This window comes from Thamnophis elegans, chromosome 16 (assembly GCF_009769535.1).
Source record: "Thamnophis elegans isolate rThaEle1 chromosome 16, rThaEle1.pri, whole genome shotgun sequence".
NCBI classification, from domain to species: domain Eukaryota; kingdom Metazoa; phylum Chordata; class Lepidosauria; order Squamata; family Colubridae; genus Thamnophis; species Thamnophis elegans.
Genome location: NC_045556.1, coordinates 19,863,477 through 19,879,797, shown reverse-complemented (window position 1 = coordinate 19,879,797; position 16,321 = coordinate 19,863,477).

The window sequence follows — 16,321 nt, the reverse complement described above, 5'->3', positions numbered from 1 at the left end:
GTCATAAAGATGAGTCAGTTGCCAAGGGTCTGAATTTTGATCACATGGATTCTGTAGTGGTCATACTTCCTACTTTCAGCTTCCAGAATCTGTGCAACTGAACCAGATGGATCTGAATTAGACAAGAGTTCAGAAAAATATGAGTAATTTCATTCAGTATGTTTTTTCAAAACCGGTATGCACGTTTCTTCTTGTCTTCTCATTTTTCCGAACGAACAACTGGATTCTTGACTGAGCAGCAAGATTTCAATTTGTCATCCAACTGGCTGACTTCCCACTGATGTTGGTTTATGTTGATTAAACCTAACCTTAACTTCCTGCCTCAGTTCTTCCTTTAGAATTGTGGGATGTTTTTAAAGTGTGTTAATGGCAGGATGGCGGCAGTTAAGATTGATAGCGTTAAGCCCTCTTAAAAAGGAAGCATGTTTGCAGAAGCAAAGGGAAGGGGAGATGTTTTAAAAGCCCACTGAAAAATAGATTATACTGGCAACATGTTTGGATGCATCAGTGACTCTTTGAAGACTGTTGATATTGGTGCCATTCAGATTCCCACCTCAGCCTGACTTTTATTAGACTACTAGCTGGATACCCTTGCTTAATGACACAACTATATGATCGGACAATGCAGTTCAATCTGTTGGCTCAGTGGTGGTCGGTGGTTGAAACACATAAGGGAATATCGCTCCCGCCACCTTGAGTCCGGAAGCAGTTCCATAGGTGGAAGGAGTAGACATTGTGGTGAGGTACCAACATTAAGTACTGTAGGGAGCCCCAGACCGCTCCTTAGTGAAGGAGTGGAATGTGTGCCAGTTTGAACTGTGGTAACAGGATGTGAGGCAACTGGCAGTTGGAACAGAGTTCTTTTCAGCTGGGGAGGGGGAGTACAACTCCTTAGCATGTTATTTACTGTATATGAAATACTAATGACCTGATGGTCATTTTGAAAAATCCTTTCTTAGTGAGCACCTAGAAGCCAAGAGGAACATACATGCCAAATTTCAAGTTTGTAGGCTTTGTGGTTCTAGAGATTTCATGATGACTGAGTGGTATTCGGCTTTTATATTAGATAATAATATATCAATGTTTCTGGCATTATCTTTATTTTCCTTCTTATCCCTTATAATCATTTTGTGAGGATATCCTCAGTGTTTTGTTTTCAAAATCCTAAACGTATTCACCGCCATGCAAAGTCTTACTGATAGAGGCACACAACCATCAAATTAGATGAACCCATATTTTGATGTCTTATATAGCCGTCTGCTGCACTCTTAAATTGGATTTAAATTTTAGGACATCTCTGTCAGAGGGAACCATGAGCTCTAGAAACTTGTTTTGCTTTATATTGATGAAAGGAGATATCGGTCATTTTGCAAATGTTACAATCGCCGCTTATGGTTCCTAATTGTGGGAATGCAGATCTCCGTAGCCGTTTCTATAATAGCATCATGAGGTCACCGATGGCAAGTTACAGAAACAATACAAAGAAATAGCCAAACCCCTAAGAGGTTTCTATGCAATAAGCAAATAAAGACTATTCCACGGGGACTCTAACTGGATTCCCAGAGCATCTCCAGGTATTGGAGCATATTTCACTGCGATATTCATATTGTCAATAACAGGACCTTTCCTCAGGAAATGGGGACATTTTCTGTAAACATAATAATATTTGGATGGCAAAAAGTACAGTAAATGTTATAGTGGGGGAAAAAAAAGAAGAATTAAATTTCCTGAGCATTCCCTGGTCAGCAAAAATGTGCCCATTATTTTCCCAGTTTGCTGAATCAGTAGTTTTGTGTATTTTTTTTTTAAACAGCAATGACTTTTCAGATTCATGAGGGTAGGAAAGGTAATCTTCATATTTATAAGGACAAGCTGTCAAGATTTTTTCCATAATTTATAAACTCCTTTTAAGGGAGAGAAAGAAAAACTGGGAAAAGGGGACCCCTGCCCAAGAATCTTGCAAAGAATGTATTAATGTAACAGGGCAGAACCCCGGAACATGATTTTCTGAAAGTTAAGCGATGCAAAATTTCTTTAACATTATTGGAAGGATTCGTCTCATTCTTAACAATATTTTACTTTGGATGGATATTTCCTGATAATCATTTACTTTTGGCCTTGATGTTTGCATTTAGCTCCTACTGTTTCCAATTTCTGTAAAAGGCTAACATTTGCAACCTGCAATAAGCACCCTTGTACAAATTGAAGAATGCACTAGCAAAAGCACTTAGAGTTATATACTGCTTCATAGAGCTTTGCAACTCACTTCTAAGCAGTTTACAGAGTCAGCATATTGCCCTGAGCAATCTGGATCCTCATTTTACTGACCTCGGAAGGATGGAAGGCTGAGGCAACCTTGAGCCAGTCAGGATTGAACCCCTGGAAGTCAGCAGAATTAGCCTGCAATACTGTATTCCACAAGGGATGCGGTGACTCAGTGGCTAAGACACTGAGCTTGTCGATCAGAAAGATTGGCAGTTCAGCGGTTCAAATCCCTAGCGCCACATAATGGAGTGAGCTCCTGTTACTTGTCCCAGTTTCTGCCAACCTAGCAGTTTGAAAGCATGCAAAAATGCAAGTAGAAAAATAGGGACCACTTTGGTGGGAAGGTACAGTGTTCCGTGTGCCTTTGGCATTTAGTCATGCTGGCCACATGACCATGAAGACCTGTTTGGACAGCGCTGGCTCTTCGGCTTTGAAACGGAGATGAGCACTGCCCCCTAGAGTCAGGAATGACTAGCACATATATGTGAGGGGAATCTTTACCTTTATTCTAATACTTCATGTGCTTGTATTCCTCTGTTAATGCAGCCTAGAACTGCATTGGCTAGAGGCATCTCTAGCAAAATGCTACGTTCAAGTAATTTGGTATAAGTCAAATAGAGGTTTACCTCTTTCAGCTTTTTTTAATAAAGCATTTGACAGCAGAGATGCCTCTAGCCAATGCAACCTTAGGCTGAATTAACAGAAGGATAGAATGAACACCATCTCATAAAAAGTTAGTACAATTTTATAAAGCCTTCCTTGATGAGACCTCACCGAGAATACTGCGTCCAGTTTTGGCCACCACAATATAAAAAAGATGAGACTCTAGAAAGAGAGCAGAGAAGAGCAACCAAGATGATTAGGGGACTGGAGGCTAAAACGTATGATGAATGGTGGTAGGAACTGGGCAAGGCTAGTCTTGGGAAGAGAAGGACCAGGGGAGACAGGATATCAGTCTTCCAATATTTGAGGGGTTGCCACAGAGAGGAGGGTGTCAAGCCATTTTCCAAAGCACCTGAAGGCCAGACAAGGAATAATGGATGGAAATTGAACAAGGAGCGATTCAACCTAGAAATAAGGAGACATTTTCTGACAGTGAGAACAATCAACCCATGGAACAGAAGTTGCCTTCAGAAATGGTGGGAGCTTCATCACTGGAGGCTTTCAAGAAGAGACTGGACTGCCATCTGTCAGAAATGGCTTAGGGTCTCTTGCTTGGATGGAGGGTTGGACTAGATGACCTACAAGGTCCCTTCCAACTCTGTTAATCTATCTATCATTAACTTCATCATTTGTGAGTTGCTATAACTTAATCTAATCCAAAGGTCATTGAATTGACTTGAGCTTCCGAATGCAATCAATGAATCAGATTCAACTGCTGAATGAAAACTGATTCTTTGATTGTTCTGACCTGATTTGATAGTTCATCCGAATTTGCTTGATTTCTTAAATAGCCTAGGTCAGTATTTCTCAACCTTGGAAGCAATAGCAATAGCAGTAGACTTATATACCGCTTCATAGGCCTTTCAGGCCTCTCTAAGCGGTTTACAGAGCATATTGCCCCCAACAATCTGGGTCCTCATTTTACCCACCTCGGAAGGATGGAAGGCTGAGTCAACCCTGAGCCGGTGAGATTTGAACCGCTGAACTGCTGATCTAGCAGTAGCCTGCAGTGCTGCATTTAACCACTGCGCCACCTTGGCTCTTAAGGAAGCTTTAAGATGGGTTGACTTTGACTCCCAGAATTCCCCAGCCAGCCACATTGACTGGGGAATTCTGTGAGTTAAAATCCACCTACCCTAAAGTTATTAAAGTTGTAAAACCTTGGCCTAAGTGATCCAACTCAGATCAATTATTTGGATTAGAAGAGGGCAATACACATTTTCCTAAATAAGAACCACACAAATCCTGCAGAATGTAGACTTTTTTTTAAAAAAAAATCATTTAATTTTCCTTTACATTGTCTATAAGTTTATAATTTAAATGTTAGTAATAAAAGAGAATACTTACAGTCATTAATTTCCCATTATTCCTTATAATTATTACTACAAGTCAAGTTGACACATCTAAAAGATGACATTCACCGTATAATATATATCTCCAAGTATGATGTCTCTGTTCTGAGTTTTAAATCTCCATGAAGGTTTGCATCCCAGGCTGATAATGGCGCAGCTCTTATCATGCTTTGCCATAAAACATGACAGCATGTATGAACATCAGATATTCAAACACTGAAATATGTAAAGCTATTTTTCTATAATTGGTCCCAGGGCAAAGGGTTGATCTCGCATATAAAAGCCTCCAGATATATTCCTGGACAGCTCCTAATTAGGGAACCAAAAAGGAATTGAACTTTGCAAACTGTGATGAGACCATGACGTTAACTACAAAGAGGGGGAGAGGGAGAGAGGGAGAGAGAGAACGGAAAGAAAGGACATAATCATATTGACCTTGAACTCCAAAAGACCCTGAAATCATCTGGTTTTTTTTTTTTTTACTCTTTAAGCTTCTTAACAAGCATGGGGATTAAAGATGAGCTGTGTAGAACGGCTTGTATTAGATATAAATGATAGCAGACAATAGCAAGTGTATTCAAGTTTCACAGGGCAAGTTTTCCATTGCTTTCAAGATATAGTGATATCCACTAACAGTGCAATAGGTTAACCTTTGATAAAAAAAATGGGGACAGTGCTTGGAAAGCATTCTCAACATTTTTTAAACAGTACATTATTTATTTTTTGCATTTTAAAGAGCCATGGTAGTGCAGTGGTTGGAATGCAGTATTGCAGGGTAATTCAGCTCACTGCCAACAGTTTGATCCTAACTGGCTCCAGCAGTGGTGGGTTCTGGATCCCTTTGCAGCCAATATGGTGCAACAGGGCCAGGCGTCCACCACATGCACATGTGCAGCATGCGCGTAGCTCATGCATGCATACTTACTGCCTGTGATGCTCTGCGATGCTCAAGCTGTTTGTCATATGCTCCATGCACATGCGCGTAAGCCCCGATCAGCTCAAATACAGGTAAGGACGGCGGGCAGGCCCTCTGGAGCACCATACCAGAACAGTACCTGGTGCTCCCAGCAGGCACCGGTAGGCCTGTACCGGGTTGTACCAGTTGTATTCCACCACTGGGCTCCAGGTTGACTTAGCCTTTCATCCTTCTGAGGTCGGTAAAATGAGGACCCAGATTGTTTGGGGGAAAGAAGCTGGTTCTGTAAACCGCTTAGAGAGCACTATAAGTCTATTGCAATTGTCTTTCCTTCTCTTTCCTTCCTTCCTTCCCCTTCCTTCCTTCCTTCCTTCCTTCCTTCCTTCCCCTTCCTTCCTTCCTTCCTTCCCCTTCCTTCCTTCCTTCCTTCCTTCCATGCTTTACAGTGGTTACAATGCAATATTGCCAGATGACTCTGCCCACTGCCAGCAGTCCGATCCTGATTGGCTCAAGGTTGACTCAGCCTTCCATTCTTCTGAGGTCAATAAAATGAGGACCCAGACTGCTGGTGGCATTATTCTGATTCTGTAAACTGCTTAGACCTTGAGCCCATCAGAATCAAACTATTGGCAGTGGGCAGAAAAGTCTGTAAAGCACTATGAAGTGCTTTATAAGTCCAAATGCTATTGCTATTTTTCCTATGTTAGATTTATTGATTGACTAATTGATAGATGATAGACGATAGACGATAGACGATAGACGATAGACGATAGACGATAGACGATAGACGATAGACGATAGAATAGAATAGAATAGAATTCTTTATCGGCCTAATGTGATTGGACACACAAAGACAAATCTTTGGTGCCTATGCACTCAGTGTACATAAAAACACAAGATACATTCATCAAGAATCATAAGGTACAACACTTAATTATAGTCATAGGGTGCAAATAAGCAATCGGGAAACAATCACTATCAATACAAATCATAAGGATACAAGCAACAAACAGTCCTGCAGTCATACGTGGGAGGGGATGGGTGATAGGAATGGTGAGAAGATTAATAGCAATGCAGACTTAGTGAATAGTTTGACAGTGGGGAGGGAATTATTTGTTTAGCAGAGTGATGGCATTCAGGGAAAAAATGTCCTTGTGTCTAGTTGTCTTGGTGTGCAGTGCTCTATAGCATCATTTTGAGGATAGGAGCAGAAAGAATTTAGGTCCAGGATGTTAGGGGTCTGTAAATGGAAGGCAGTTTGGCAGTAATTGTTTTTTTAGAATGAATATTGTGGCTATTGGAGTATGAAGCAGTGGAAATTGAGATTATTTAGGGAATAATTATGTCAAATCAGTAGAACTCTCATGAGAGACAAAGAAAGGAGTATTGATTATTATTATTTTCAATCTGGCAACACATCTAAAAGCTCGTGATACAGTTTTCATGCTTCCAAACTCAAAACTTCAGGCAGCCATTACAACTCTGTTGATTGACTTATTCAGTTTAGATCTGTCAGACTTTCAAGATTCTGCTACTATGGAGGGTATCAATAGAGTTTGGATATTTTTGCTATAGTCTGTTTCCTGAGCTGGCCCACTTTGAAGAACAGACATCAATCTTGAGAACTTGACAGTTTTTCTTCTCCCTCTTTTTTTTCTACCAAATAGAACTGAGACAAAATCGGTTTAAGTTTCTTTCTTAATGTTGTTTTCATTTCTTGGGCTTCATTTGCAACTTTCAAAACTTTATGTTGGTCAAATTTGAGAGTGCAGTTTGAAGGCTCTCCAAGGCTTTGAAATGAAGGGAATCACATAAAATGTTATGCACATATTGAACCACTGAGTGTATAATAGTAGAGGCCAGTCCTACCAGTTCAACTGAAGTAGTAGGCATCCAGTTTTGATTGCCACGATGTAGAAAAGATGTGGAGACTCTAGAAAGAGTGCAGAGAAGAGCAACAAAGAGGTTTAGGAGACTGGAGGCTAAAACATATGAGGAACGGTTGCAGGAACTGGGTATGTCTAGTTTAAGGAAAAGAAGGACCAGGGGAAACATGATAGCAGTCTTCCAATATATCAGGGGTTGCCACAAAGAAGAAGGAGTCCAGCTATTCTCTGACGCATCTGAAGGTAGGACAAGAAGCAATGGGTGGAAACTAATCAAGGAGAGAAGCAATCTAGAACTAGAGAAATTTCCTGACAGTGAGAACAATTAACCAGTGGAACAGTTTGCCTCCAGAAGTTGTGAATGTTCCAACACTGGAAAGTTTTAAGAAGATGTTGGATAACCATTTGTCTGACGTGTTGTAGGGTTTGCTGCCTAGGCAGGGGGTTGGACTAGAAGACCTCCAAGGTCCCTTCCAACTCTGTGATTCTAAATTCAAAAACAAGTCCTTGCTTAGCAACAGTCTTCCTTAGAGGGCAGCTGAGAATTTATTCACTCTGTCTCCTTGGTAGATTCAAATTATGTTTTTTCTCCCTGTACTTTGGAGAGGAGAGTAAAGCAACTTTGGGGGACAAGTGGAAGATTGAGTTACATCAAACCGGCCTCCCAGGGCAGCCATGTGAATGCATTCTTTTACTGTGCCAAGTTACTTTAAATTCTTGAGTCTTATTTTTTCCCCCTGTTTCCCCTTCTCTCAGAACATAAAAGAGAGCTATCAAGTTGCTCGATCAATGTTAGTTTATTATTGCTTACCCAAGTGTTTAATAAAGCCGTCCCTACCTTGGACCGTAGCTTTAAATACTTCATTGACTGTAACAAAGCAGCTCTTTCCCCCCCCAGACCGAAGCGGTCTGTATAAACTATAATTAAATGCTCATTATGAGCTTGGCTGGTCAGATAACTGGAGGGAAGGTCCATTATGTGACTGGCAGAACCAACATTTAAAAAGGAGGATTATTGTCGTCAGAAAATGTCTCAAAAAGAAAAAGAGAGGGAGGAAGAAATATGTGGCCAGACAAAAGGTGGCTGCAAGTCAGATTCATAAATCCGAGAGATTTTCATTTTCTGAATATAGGAGATACATGATCAACTATGTTGAGGAATGAGTATCAGTGGCTCCCTCCGCCATTAAATTAATCTATCCAGTTGAGGCTTAAAGCTGTTGCAATATCCTGCAACAACATGCTATTTAAGCAGAGGACAAAGGAGTCCATTCTTCTGATTGTCCTGGGGCGATGATCAATCAGAGGCAGCCAAGCGTGCTTGTTTGTTTGTGTCCTCTTCTCTCCTTGGTCAGCCTCTGAATGCGATCCATCTCAGCAGATGGGAACACTTCACCAAACCGTAACTGAGCTTGGAGGACAGGCAGGGTTAGAAGTAAGGTTAGCCCTTGGACAGAACACCCTCAAGGAATATTAGGGCTGGAGGCTAAACTGCAGAAGGAAAAATCGAATCAGAAGAAGCCACCTCTCTTCTTCTTCCTAGCATGTTCCCACAGGTGCAGGGTCCTGTTCTCACCTAGGCTCCCCCAAAAAGCACGAAGCAGATTCCTGGTCCAGACAAAACCCCTTTTATTAAACGAATGTGAATTCCTCTCATTCATATTCAGCAAAGGCCTGGCAAACAGTCTTTCAAAGGAGTATTTATGACTACAGACCTTATCTAGCTTGGAAAGCTGCCATGTAAATATTTTCCAAACTCAGTGCTGTGCAAGGAAAGATTTGGCACAGAGTCTCTGAGATTCACGGACAGATCTTCACACTCCTGAAATGAATCAATGAATGAACGAACGAATTGTTTCCTGCAAAAGCCCACTCCCCTTTCACTCCTCTTTTACTGCCTATAGGAGGGGCCATTCACTATCCACCTGTGGCTTTACTTCCAAGTTAACCCTGATTTCTTAACTGTTCTTTTCTTCTGGCAACTCTGCACATGCAGACACTGGGCTCCAGCTGTTCCACTGCCTCACTGCTGTCTAGCTCTGAAGGCAGCTGAGAACTGCCAAGGGGCCTTGGCCCCATCTCTGCCTTCTATGCAGAGATGGAGCGGATCATTGAATGCCACTTTGCAGGGTCAGCTGTATCTTCATGGCACTGGCCATTGACTTCTAGTTGGTAGGCAGTCTTGGCCTTGGTGGAAGATGCTACTCTCTAGACATGTCCATACAATGGAGTCGGCCTTCTCTCATCTTCTCTATAATTGGAACCACACCAAAATGTTGTTGAATGACATCATTTATGATGTGGTCAAGAAGGGAGATGCCCAATATCCAATGGAGCACAAAGAAGAAACCACCTCCATGATAACATAAAATATTACATTATAAAATATTATATTTTGTGGCACGCCAGTGGAACTGGCAGCAGATTCGGACAATGAGGAGGTTGGAGAGGAAGATGTGCCAGTCCTGGAGTCTGGGGAAGGCTCTTATGAGGGCTCTGTGTTGGAAGCAGAGATGGGGCCAGGGCCGTCTGACAGTTATCAGCTACCTTCAGAATCAAACATCAGTGGGCTAGAAGAACAGCTGGAGCCTGTTCCCAGTGTGCACATGTGCAGAGCTGCCAGGAGAAGGGAACAGCTAAGGAACAGGGGTTGTCTCAGGAATAAAGGCACAGGTGGATGGTGAATGACCCCTCCCATAGGGAATAAAGAGGAGCAAAAGGGGAGTGGAGTTTGCAGGAGACCAATTCATTAGGGTGAAAATCTGTTCCTGACTTCTTGCCAAATAATTGCTGCTTGGAAGATATCAACGCTGCTTGGCGTTTGGAAGATATCGGCCTGGCAGCTCTCCAAGCCTGATAAAGGTCTGTAGTGTGGTGAAATCTCTTGAAAGACTGTTGGCTGGGACTTTGCTGGAGAGGAATTCCCTTTAAACTTAATAAAAGGGGTTTTATCAGGATGAGTAGATGGCTTCAAGTATTACTGGTAAATGAATTTGTCTATGAAGTCACCAGGATACAAACTTAACTTATTAATGGCCAATCATATTTTATGGCTGCAGAGAGCTAATTGATATCTCATCAGTCAGTGTTAGCCTGCTTCCGGGGTCAAGAAGTCATTGGCTAAATCCTAAAGTTGATTTTGATATAAGCATTGCTTTTAATAGTTATCCCCAGGTGATCTCTGGTTTCCTCACCTGAGGACACTCCAACTGCTTTCCACAGCAAAACTGCAAAAGCTGTTTGATGTCTATCCAAGTCCCTGCCCTGTCAGTAAAGTCAGCCAAAGGGTCTTGTCATAAATGTACAACAGTATATTTTCCTTTTTAGGAGTGCCAAACATGATGGTTTTGTGTGGATGGAGAAGGAAGGGAGGAAGGGAGGAAGGAAGGAAGGAAGGAAGGAAGGAAGGAAGGAAATGGAAAGAAAAAAGGAAGGAAGGAAGGAAGGGAAGGAAGGAAGGAGATGGGAGGAAAGAAGGAAATGGGAAGAAGGAAAGTAAGAGAGAGGGAGAGATGGGAGAAAGGATATATTTAATAGTTTATAACTATTGCAATGACAGTGATCTGGGATTTATTGCCCGTGTAATACCTGTTGGAAAGTTTTAATACTGAAAGGCCAGCCAAGATTGTTCTTGAGAAATTGGATGACAGTGAAAGAAGCTAATCCTTTTCAGTGATGCTCAGTCTGTTTGAAGTGAAATCCAAGTAGTTTGCCTGAGGCTTACAGTATGTAAAAACCAACTACCAACATTTTCAAGGAGAGATTTTACGTGTGTTAGATTCCTTCCCCAGGGGACGACTGCTATATTACATTCTTTGGTTTGGGGAAATCGGTCAACCTGGCAGTGGGAATTGACTTAGCAGTTTGCATCTTTTGTGAAAAGTATATCCAAGGTCTACTCTATTTCCAAGCAATTCTGGAAAAGTTCATTCTAGCCTATATTCATTAGAAAAAATAATCTTGCTTGGGACTTGTTTACGCAAGAACTCAGAATGGGTTCGGATGAACTTCTAAAAGGGTTTTGACAAAGACTTTAGTTATTAGAAGGGAATAAACAGGCAAATTGATATGATTGGAAATGCTAATTTTGGCCTGGAACATGTGTGTGTGTGTGTGTGTGTGTGTGTGTGTGTGTGTGTGTGTGTGTGAAATTTATAAAGTGGTAGGTGCAGCATTGTGTAAAAAGTCCCACCTTTCATAAAACCAAGCAATTTCAAGATGCCCCTTCCTCCAAAATGCTCTGGATATGGTTAGAAGAAAGGAGGGAGGAAAGAAGGAAGGAGGAAGAGAGAGAGTGGGAGGGGAGAAAAAGAGAAAGGGAAAGAAAATAAGAGAAAGAGAATAGAAAAAAAGAGAAAAGAGAAAGAGAAAGGAAGGAAGGATAAGAAGGATTAGCACAGAATAAAGAAGGAAGGAAGGAAGAAAGGAAGGAGAGAGGGCAGAAAAAGAGAGAAAGGGAAATGAGAGAGAGAGAGAAAGAAAGAAAGGATAAGAAGAAGCTAGAATGGGCATGGAAGGAAGAAACGAAGGAAGGAAAGAAGGAAGGTAGATAGCAGAAATAATGTCTTCTACCCCATAATTTTCAGCTTCTTTCAGCTGGAAGATTTTTTTATTCCCTATAACATCTGTCAAAGGGCAAAAGGTCCCAAATTTGGCATGCACAGAAGTTTAATTCTTTTTTTGGGGGAGGGGGTAGCATCTGAGAATCAGAGATTCAGTTCAATTTTTTCTCAGAATGAAAGACGTGTACATTTTTGGAGCTTGTAATACCATGTCTTGGTACAAAATAATATGGTGTGTATCTCCCCTCCCTTTTTTTAGTTCATAGATAAACATTATTCCATCTCTTATTGAATAAAATATATTTTATCACAGCTGATGGAGACATATTGGCTCAATAAATTCTGATACTCTATTCAGAGAGAAAGTGGCAATAAAAATGCTGATGACGAGACACCGAGAGAACTCAAAATGCTATTAACATGTTATTTCCTCCGTTCTGATATTGGTGTCATGTTCTCCCCATTGTTCTAATCTGTTGGTGGGAATTTCCTACATTTCTCCTCCTTTGCTGGCTTGGATAAGAAAACACACAGCTCTTTTAGTGATTTAAATTACAACCTATTTAGTTACAGATGCAGATGCAGAGTAAAAGGGTTGGAAGAGACCTTGTTGGTCATCTAGTCCACCCACACCCACACACACTGCCCAAGCAGAACCTACACCATTTTTGACAGATGGCAGTCCAGTCTCTTCTTGAAAGCTTCCAGTGAAGAAGCCCCCACAACTTCCACAAGCTCAAGCCAATTCAATGACCTGTGGATCAGATTAAGTTATAGCAACTCACAAATGATGAAGTTAATGATAGATAGATTAATAGAATTGGAAGGGACCTTGTAGGTCATCTAATCCAACCCTCCACCTAAGCATGAGACCCTACACCATTCCTGACAAATGGCAGTCCAATCTCTTCTTGAAAGTCTCAAGTGATGAAGCTCCCACAACTTCTGAATGCAACTTCTGTTCCATGGGCTGATTGTTCTCACTGTCAGAAAAAGACTTCTTATTTCCAGGTTGAATCTCTCCTTGTTCAGTTTCCATCCATTATTCCTTGTCTGGCCTTTGGATGCTTTGGAAAATGGCTTGTCCCCCTCCTCTCTGTGGCAGCCCCTCAAATATTGGAAGACTGCTATCCTGTCTCCCCTGGTTCTTCTCTTCACTAGACTAGCCATGCCCAGTTCCTGTAACCGTTCTTTATATGTTTTAGCCTTCAGTCCCCAATCATCCTGGTTGCTCTTCTCTGAACTCTTTCCAGAGTCTCAACATCTCTTTTCTAGTGTGGTGAACAAAACTGGATGCAGTATGTGGTCTTACTAAGGCTTTATCGAGTGGTCTTAGTACCTCCCTTGATCTTGATTGTATCCTTCTGTTAATGCATCTTAGGATTGCATTGGCTTTTTGAGTATTTGAGGAACAATGGCAGAGACTACATAAGGTGTCAATGTGCCAAAATGAATTAAGCAAGCAGTTGATACAGGCAGTCTTCGACTTACAAGAGTTCACTTAGTAACCATTCAAAGTTGGAATGGCATTGAGAAAAGTGACTTATGACTGTTTTTCACACCAGTCACTTATAACTGTCGCAGCATTCCCATGGTCATGCTATCAAAATTCAGATGCTTGGCAGCTGGTTCATATTTATGATGGCTGCCATATCCCTGGGGTCATGTGATCCCCTTTTGCGGCCTTCTGACAAACAAAGTTAGAACGAGCTTCACTTAACAATCGTGTTACTCCTTCAACAACTGCAATTTCACTTAACCAACGGTGGCAAGAATGGTTGCAAACCATTGCAAAAACTCACTTGACAAATGTCTCACTGAGCCACAGAAATGTTGGGCTCAGTCGTAAGTCGAGGACTACCTGTATTCCATAATAGGTCAACATGCTTTGGTGGGACAGAGAGGTAATACAACCAGAATTTATCATCAATTAACCAGCTGCCTTTGTATTGGTTAATTAATTATAATTGCCCATTATCCAAATTTCGATAGAAAGCATTCCTTAGGACTGTTGGGGTTATTTTGTCTCTGTTGTTGGCGAAGACATGAAATTGATTTTTCTTTCTGCTTTCCTTTTTCTTCTGCTTTCTTATCTCCAGGAAAAAAAAGCTGTGCCATAACTATTAACAGTTCTCCTTAGAGATATTAAACCCAAATATTAATAATATTCTTTCATAGATTGTGGGAAGGGTCCACTTATGAAAGAGATGGATTTATGGTCATTGGCACCAAACTCATTTGGCAGGGGATGCAGGTACTCCTCAACTTACAACAGTTCATTTAGTTACAACGGCACTGGGGAAAAAAAGACATGACCATTTTCACACTTACCGACCGATGCCGTATCCGATAGTCAAGTGTTCAAAATTCAGATGCTTGGCAACTGACTCACATTTACGATGGTTGCAGCATCCTGGGATCATTTGATCCCATTTTGTGACCTTCTGACAAGCAAACTCATATTCACTTAGCTATTGCGATGATTCACTTAGCAATGGTGGCAGGAAAGGTTGTAAAATGTGGCAAAATTCACTTAACCGCTGTCTCCCCTATCAACATAAATGTTGGGCTCAATGATTGTCGTAAATTGAAATGCTACCTATATTTCTCTCTCTTCCCAGATAATTTTGGCCCTACCCATCCAACCCCCCCCCTGTTCTGAGAAATGGGAATGTGAAATTCACCATGAAAGGATGCTGTAGAAAGTTAGCACCTACCCTTCTCCTAGAAGAATGAAATATTCTGAGAAATATTTAAAAAGGCAGAATATTATATTTCACCTAAAAGAGAAATAGAAGTCTTAAGGGAGACAGAAACTCAGCGCTTCAGCTCCCTGCCCCCAGCAGATATTTGGTGCCCATTGAGAAGGACTGGGCCAGCCTATCTACAAAACAAAAGACCTTCAGCTCCAAGGTGATGGGATTAAGAACAGGATATGGTCCTTCAAGACATAATAGGATTAACCCACTAGCAGCAGAGCTCACTACATTGCACAATCTCCTAAGGATGTTGCATCAGAATTCAAACTTCAACCAAACCTGAGAGCTCAGGCAACCTACAGCGTCAGCTATGAACCCTACAACAGCTAATAGAATACATGTTCTTGCACAGGAACAGGAAGCTCAAGGGCAAGGCCCAAGAGAAGGTATAAATAACCCTCATTCTCAACTCCACATGGTCAACTACCCAAAACCACCCATGCGCTTCTGCTTCACCATTAAAATCTCTTTCCAATCAGCCTCCATGTTTCCAGTGTCTTTCTCCCAACTTGGAACAGAACCAGAGGTGGGTTGGTACTGGTTCGCACTGGTTCAGGCAAACCAGTAGTGGAAATTGAGACTGAGTCGCCAAACTAGTAGGGATAGGAGGCTGGCCATGCCCCTGAACCAATTCCTGAGTCGCTGCGGCCCTTGCCAGCTTGTCTTTTACTCATTTTTCATGTTCTGCGCATGCACAGAACCATTTAGAGTCAACTGTGCACGCATGCGTGAAGCAAACTGGCAGTAACGCCGGCAGCAACCCACCCCTGAACTGAACCAGATGGATATTTCTTCCAACAAAGTGGAGTCCCTTCCATCAGACTCCTGCCTGTCGGGAGAAGATAGACAACCTCTTTCCTTTTTCCTCCCCCTCTTCTCCGTTCTTTTGCTTTCCTCCTGGCTCATGGTCCCAGCTACACACCACCACCACCACCAGTGGTTCATGAATATGCATGAAATACGATATGACATTGCCCCGCTCCCATTAATAATCTTGTCATCTGACTTGTGCAGCATAAAAACATAGCCTGTGGCATCTCGCAGGGAATGCAGCCCGGAGCAGGCGGGTGGAGGGTGGGAGAAAAAGGAGTTAGGGGAGGGGAGGATTTTTTAAAAAAGAATAATAATAATAATAATAACAATAACAATAATAACCAGGAGAGGAAAAAACTCTTTTTTCTCCTTAAAAAAACAAACAAACAGAAATTTCTTCCACTGGTCTAGGGGGATTTGCAAAATTTGGGAGGCAAATGCAAAGGGAATGAAAGGGAAACCGCAGGGAAAGGGCCTGGGAACGTGATGGCTTGTTAGTCGGGGCCCAGAGCTGTGGGTGTCAAGGAATGCAGGCTGACCTTCAGGCTGCAGCCCTGTGGGTAGCCTCTCGCGCCCCTTCTCCCTCTTTCGTCGACGTAGCCTTTGCAGCTGAGGCTTGGATTTCGGGCTTTGCGGTCATCAATCATCTCAGCCTATTCTCTTCTTTGACAGCTCGGGACAAGTTCTGACATTTGACACTGGGCACCTTCAGCTTTATGCACAGAAGGCTGGAGGGAAGAGGTCATGTCAGAGCAGGGGAGGGAGGCATCCCTTCTCCCCCCCTCTCCCCCCCCCCGGCCCCAGGACAAAGAAACAAGCAAGCAAGCAAGCCAGCAAACAAACAAACAAGCAAACAAACAAACAAACAAACAGCGGAAAAGAAAAAAAAGAGGACCCTCTCCCTCCCAAACGTCCAGGGAAAGCAACAAGGATAGAAAAAGGGCTGCAAAGACAGAAGGTCCCCAAACTGTAACTGTAGTAGGAATCCATTGGGGTGGGGTGGGGAGATAGTGGGAGTGAGGATATAAATCTGAAAAAGAAGTAAATTGAGATCAGTTGGCAAATCCAAAATCATACTGGGATGTGTGTGAGAGAGGGGGGGAGG